Source organism: Schistocerca serialis, chromosome 4 (genome assembly GCF_023864345.2).
Source record: "Schistocerca serialis cubense isolate TAMUIC-IGC-003099 chromosome 4, iqSchSeri2.2, whole genome shotgun sequence".
NCBI classification, from domain to species: domain Eukaryota; kingdom Metazoa; phylum Arthropoda; class Insecta; order Orthoptera; family Acrididae; genus Schistocerca; species Schistocerca serialis.
In genome coordinates, this window is record NC_064641.1 from 132,705,938 (window position 1) to 132,712,990 (window position 7,053).

Sequence of the window (7,053 nt, forward strand, 5' to 3'; positions counted from 1 at the left end):
CACGAGAGTACAGCCACACATCATCGACTGCTGCACACGCTCAAGAATTCCAGGAGTCTGGCGTACCAGTTCCGCGTCTGCGACAATCGATTGTTGTCCAAACGGAAAGCAAAAAATTAGTAAGGAGGCGCCGCAGACCGTGGTTTCCTTATACGACACTCAGAAGGACTACTGAACGACCTCTGAAATTCTGAAGTCTCAAAGCGAGGAACCTTTCTTCCATTTCCATTCGCAGAGCTCTTGGAGAGAATCTGAGAAGTTACGGTGAAAATGTGGTAAGAGAAAAAACTGGAAAGAATAAACATATGACGAAAACAAAGCATTCCATAATTAATGGCAGGTAATATGTGTTTAGCTGTCAGAGACCTTAAAAAAGGAAAGACGCACGGAGATGAGAATCGTTAAGGCTGGAACAAGGCTGATACAAAAATAAGTTGTAAAACTGTCTCTACGTAGGGTCTACGAAGGATAATTTCCCCAAAGTGGAAAAGTGACTCCTCTCTTGTGAAGGAGCATAATCACAACAGCCATGATATAAAAAATACTGACCTATCAGCCTCGTCTTCGTAATGTATAGCACACTCCCCTTAAAACAGAATGTTCTTATTTCTTCCGTTAGTGGCTTTTCAAAATGGCTCTGAGCACTATGGGACTCAACATCTGAGATCATCAGTCCCCTAGAACTTAGAACTACCTAAACCTAACTAACCTAAAGACATCACACACATCCATGCCAGAGGCAGGATTCGAACGTGCGACCGTAGCGGTCGCGCGGTTCCAGACTGAAGCGCCTAGAACCGCTTGGCCACACCGGCCGGCTTAGTGGCTTTTCATCTGGATACAGCGAAGCTGACCATTTGAAAGTCGGGAATGAAATTATAGGACGGAGCAGTGTGTATGAATTACAATTTTCTCTGGATTTCATAGATTCTGAGAATATGCAGGGTGAATCACGTAAAACTTGCACCGCAGATATTGCGGAAATGGAAAGTGCTATTGATGTGCGGTTTTCATATAATGGATAGGTAGACAGGGGTTAGTTTTGTTAGCCAAAAAAAAGATTATAATAATATCTAGAAAGTGTACTTTTTCTGCAAACATACACTTTTTAAATAGAACAATACCCGTTGATACTGACACATTAAAAGTAGGGTAAATTAGAAGGTCAATGGTATTTGTTGGAGAATTCTAGTGCAAGTCGTACGAGATATCGTATTTTGAAAATTTTCTTCACCGACACTTCTTTGTGCCATTCAGCCTGCGTAGTTGCAAGGTACGATGTTGTTATGTTTACTGACAGTGTGCTTGTGTGTTCCTTGAGTGAAATGCGACTTGCTAGTCAGTCAGTGTGTGACAGTCCATGCCTGAAGTCTTGAGTGGATGATCGATTTACCAGTGTAAAAAAAGCTGACGTGCTCATTGTGATGCAGAGGGCAATGTAACAGAAGACAATGACGACAGACGAGAGAAAATTAATGTTCTTGCTGCTGTTGTAGTTGATCCACGCGTTAGTTTCCGCGCAATCACGCGAGGAAGTAGCATGAGTCAGACAAGTGTCGTACGCATTCTCCATCGGCATAGGTTCCATCCCTATCACATCTCTCTCCATCAAGTACTGCATGCTGCATGGAAACGATTATGAGAATCGCATTAACTTTTGTACGTGGGCATTAAGACAGGATACTCCAGACGTATCATGTGTCTTGTGTTGAAGCCTCATTTACCAAACATGATCAGGTAAACCGCTGAAGCATGCACTGTTGGTCTCTTGACAATCTCCGTTGGCTTCATCAGGTGGAAAGTCAGCGTCCATGGAAAGTAAACGTGTGGTATGGGATAGTGAGCCATCAGCTCATAGGTCCGTTTTCATAGACGAACACTGAACGCGCAAAAGTATCCCATCCTCCTAGCACGCCATCTTCCACGGTTGATAGACGACGTTCCTCTGCAGACTAGGAGGAACCTGTGGTACGAACATGGTTGTCGAGCCCACAGTGCACGGAGTACGACAACATGTCTTCACGAATTGTTTCCAAATCGTTGGACTGGACGCAGAGGACCTGTACCATGGCCGGCCCGTTCCCCGGATTGGACGCGTGTAGACTTTTGTGTGTGTGGAAAGCTGAAGACACTGCCTATGAGGACATACCAACTACACCCGATGATGTACAACAACGTATTACTGCAGCCTGGTCAGACATCTCCGCTGAAATGTTAGCACGTGTGCAGCAGTCGTTCAATATCAGACTGGAAGCGTATATTGCCGCTGCCAGTAGTCATTTTGAACTCAACCTGTGATGGTCAAGCGTCTCGTTACTGGTCAGGAACCACATAACTAGTGAATGCACGTGTGTTGTTCTTTAGTATGTGCTGCCACGGGGTACTGTACAAGTGTCGGTGTGGGAACTTTTCAAAATATGATATCTCGTAAACGACTCTCGCTAGAATCCTGCAACAAACACCACTGACATTCTAATTTACCCTGCTTTTAGTTTGTTAATGTCAATAGGCATTGTTCCATTTAAAAAAGTCCATGTTGCGACAAAAACTACGCTTTCTGAGTATTACTACACTCTGTTTATTGCCTAACAATACGAGCCCCTGACTACTAATCCATTCTGTGAAAACAGCACACCAAAAGGACTTTCCACTTCCCCAATATCTGCGGTGCAAGTTTTAGGTGATTCACCCTGTATACTAGCAAAATTTCGAATATAAAGAGGAGTCGAAATGGTAGAGCCTCTACGGCCAAAAGGCAACGGCCTAGCCGCGGTGGATACACCGGTTCCCGTCGGATCACCGAAGTTAAGCGCTGTCGGGCATGGCCGGCATTTGGATGGGTGACCATCCGGGCCGCCATGTGCTGTTGCCATTTCTCGGGGTGCACTCAGCCTCGTGATGCCAACTGAGGAGCTACTTGACCGAATAGTAGCGGCTCCGGTCAAAGAAAACCATCGTGACGACCAGGAGAACGGTGTGCTGACCACATGCCCCTCCAATCCGCATCCTCAGTGAGGATGACACGGCGGTAGGATGGTCCCGATGACCCACTTGTGGCCTGAATACGGAGTGCTATGGCCGAAAATACGTGTATAATCATCAGCGATAGAGGGAGTTTAACGATCCTTAAGCTGGAAAATGATGAACTGCGTGTTATTTGAACATACGTGCACGATCTTCGTTTGCATGTAGTTGCATTGCCTACCCTGCGGATAAACGTATACTACCCCCAATACGGGGAAAAGAAGAATTAATATGTGTTAATGGAAGGTATCTTAATCATCTACACTTGACTTTGCCTCTGCTGTAGATAAAAATATCAATTGCGAATGGAAGTAATTAATAGACCAAGTTTAGAAGAAGGCCTGAAAAGCAACCATTAAAGCACTAAAATAATTTACAGTCAACACAATCAAAACAAAATACACTCCTGGAAATAGAAAAAAGAACACATTGACACCGGTGTGTCAGACCCACCATACTTGCTCCGGACACTGCGAGAGGGCTGTACAAGCAATGATCACACGCACGGCACAGCGGACACATCAGGAACCGCGGTGTTGGCCGTCGAATGGCGCTAGCTGCGCAGCATTTGTGCACCGCCGCCGTCAGTGTCAGCCAGTTTGCCGTGGCATACGGAGCTCCATCGCAGTCTTTAACACTGGTAGCATGCCGCGACAGTGTGGACGTGAACCGTATGTGCAGTTGACGGGCTTTGAGCGAGGGCGTATAGTGGGCATGCGGGAGGCCGGGTGGACGTACCGCCGAATTGCTCAACACGTGGGGCGTGAGGTCTCCACAGTACATCGATGTTGTCGCCAGTGGTCGGCGGAAGGTGCACGTGCCCGTCGACCTGGGACCGGACCGCAGCGACGCACGGATGCACGCCAAGACCGTAGGATCCTACGCAGAGCCGTAGGGGACCGCACCGCCACTTCCCAGCAAATTAGGGACACTGTTGCTCCTGGGGTATCGGCGAGGACCATTCGCAACCGTCTCCATGAAGCTGGGCTACGGTCCCGCACACCGTTAGGCCGTCTTCCGCTCACGCCCCAACATCGTGCAGCCCGCCTCCAGTGGTGTCGCGACAGGCGTGAATGGAGGGACGAATGGCGACGTGTCGTCTTCAGCGATGAGAGTCGCTTCTGCCTTGGTGCCAATGATGGTCGTATGCGTGTTTGGCGCCGTGCAGGTGAGCGCCACAATCAGGACTGCATACGACCGAGGCACACAGGGCCAACACCCGGCATCATGGTGTGGGGAGCGATCTCCTACACTGGCCGTACACCACTGGTGATCGTCGAGGGGACACTGAATAGTGCACGGTACATCCAAACCGTCATCGAACCCATCGTTCTACCATTCCTAGACCGGCAAGGGAACTTGCTGTTCCAACAGGACAATGCACGTCCGCATGTATCCCGTGCCACCCAACGTGCTCTAGAAGGTGTAAGTCAACTACCCTGGCCAGCAAGATCTCCGGATCTGTCCCCCATTGAGCATGTTTGGAACTGGATGAAGCGTCGTCTCACGCGGTCTGCACGTCCAGCACGAACGCTGGTCCAACTGAGGCGCCAGGTGGAAATGGCATGGCAAGCCGTTCCACAGGACTACATCCAGCATCTCTACGATCGTCTCCATGGGAGAATAGCAGCCTGCATTGCTGCGAAAGGTGGATATACACTGTACTAGTGCCGACATTGTGCATGCTCTGTTGCCTGTGTCTATGTGCCTGTGGTTCTGTCAGTGTGATCATGTGATGTATCTGACCCCAGGAATGTGTCAATAAAGTTTCCCCTTCCTGGGACAATGAATTCACGGTGTTCTTATTTCAATTTCCAGGAGTGTAGTAGAAATTAACAATAACTACACAACCAGTTGATGCCGTTTTCTCATTTTTAAGAAAACGAAGACGACTAGATCAGTTCCAAAATAAATTACCAAAGACATTCAACTCTAGTCTTACCCTTCTCTTTGACTAAATACAGTTTTGAAAACCTACCTAACAGCGGATTTGAAACGGATGTTTACAATTAATATATGTTATTAGTTTTGACTTATGGCAGTGACACCTGCATTTTTAATGCAAAAACAAAAGGTTTAGATAATAGTGACACCGGGCGAAAAAGAATTTATTTCCGTAAATAAACGTTTTTCTAATACTGGGTCAAATACTTTTCGGAAGTCAATAAAAACTGCATCCATCTGATTGCCTTGATCCATAGGTTTCAGGGTATCGTGTGAGGTAAATGCGAGGCAGGTTGCATCGATCCCGGTGAGCATGAAGAAGGTCAACCTGTTCGAGATACTCAAACGTTCATTTCTTCCATTCTTCGGAGCTTACGTAGCGATGCACCTCCAGCTGCAGCCAGTACCACGCATTCTTAACAGCGTGCGACGCACTGCTGCTCATATTTAATGAGAAACGTTTGTTGTAGACTCGGATTAAGCCTCAGCTCAGTTTCCTATAATATTAATCCAAATAAGGGTAATATTTAGCCAACTAATATTGTGGGACACCAAAAATGTAAATGCATGAAATTGTTCTTACAGCCGATGCATAATGTGAGAGTGCGACGAACTATATTGTGAAACTGAACATCCGTTACGTACTTGCATGTTTATCTGCGAAAATGGTCCTTGTCGGTACATTAGCATAGAGTTGGAATAGAATCGCTAGAACATTGCAAACCATTCAGATTAATCGAACATCTAAATATGCATAATGCTGGTACCACCAGGATGTGTTCTTTCTCCTCACCCCCGTGACAGCAATTGAATTAAGAGTCATTCGGGAAGTACATTTAAATCAATTGACGACCATTGAGCTAGCGTCACGAATTTACAAGAAGAGAATAGAATCTTTCGAAATGTGGTGCTACAGAAGAATGCTGAAGATTAGATGGGTACATCACATAGCTAATGAGGAGGTATTGAATAGAATTGGGGAGAAAAGGAGTTTGTAGCACAGCTTGACTAGAAGAAGGGGTCGGTTGGTAGGACATGTTCTGAGGCATCAAGGGATCACCAATTTAGTACTGGAGGACAGCGTGGAGGGTAAAAATCGTAGAGGGAGACCAAGAGATGGATACACTAAGCAGATTGAGAAGGATGTATGCTGCAGTAGGTACTGGGAGATGAAGAAGCTTGCACAGGATAGAGTAGCATGGAGAGCTGCATCAAACCAGTCTCAGGACTGAAGACCACAACAACAACAACAACAACAAGGGTCGCCAGCCTAACTTTGATTCGCGAGACAGCGTTAAACTTCACACGACTAAAAATCGTCAATTCACTGGAGTATGAATTAAAAAACGCCTTTAGTCGCAACTTTTCGTGTTTTATTAAGTACACGATGCATTTCGAACCCTGTGGGTCCATCATCAGGTGTAATTCGTCTTAATATATGCTTCATTTTTTTATCTTGAATGAGATGAAATACATATTCCTGTCACGAAAAGCTTTAATGTTAGGTTATGAATTTCGTAAATCAAACGCGGAAAATATGTGCGAAATAGTGGAAAAGATGAACAGTGTAAACTTAACAAATAATCCAAGAGAACCGTTTTTAATGTTTTAGTACCAGCATACATATTTTTTCTCCATCGTTTTCATACATATCATTCAAGAGGCATGCTTCAAGAAAAAAAAAGCATGGATAAAGACGAACACCTGATGCTGGACCCATAGGTCCGAAATGCATAATGTACGTAATAAAACACAAAAAGTTATGACTGTAGGCTTTTTCTAATTCATACCTCCAGTGTATTGAATACAGTCACGTTTGAAGCTGCGAAATACGGATAAAATTAAATCGTGGCTCTGTGGCTATTTAACTACTTTAAGGAATGATGTCGAGATCCAACCACTCTGCTGGAATGTGTTCACCGCTAGCTTTTCGATACACCGTCTCCAGCTGGTTGGTAGCAGCTCCTGCCCTCAATCACCACCCCAACAAAACAGAAAAGCAGTTCAAAGTCACTAGGGAACGCGTCACACAAAAATATCACTCTCAAAGTGAGGGAGTGACTGCGATAACAAACCGAATAAATC

The 7,053-nt window shown here is 45.6% G+C and overlaps 1 pseudogene; it reads left to right on the plus strand.

The window, feature by feature from the left end:
- The first annotated feature begins 2,754 nt into the window (after positions 1–2,754).
- LOC126476049 (5S ribosomal RNA) lies at positions 2,755–2,872 on the plus strand (annotated as a pseudogene).
- Positions 2,873–7,053: the final 4,181 nt, after the last annotated feature.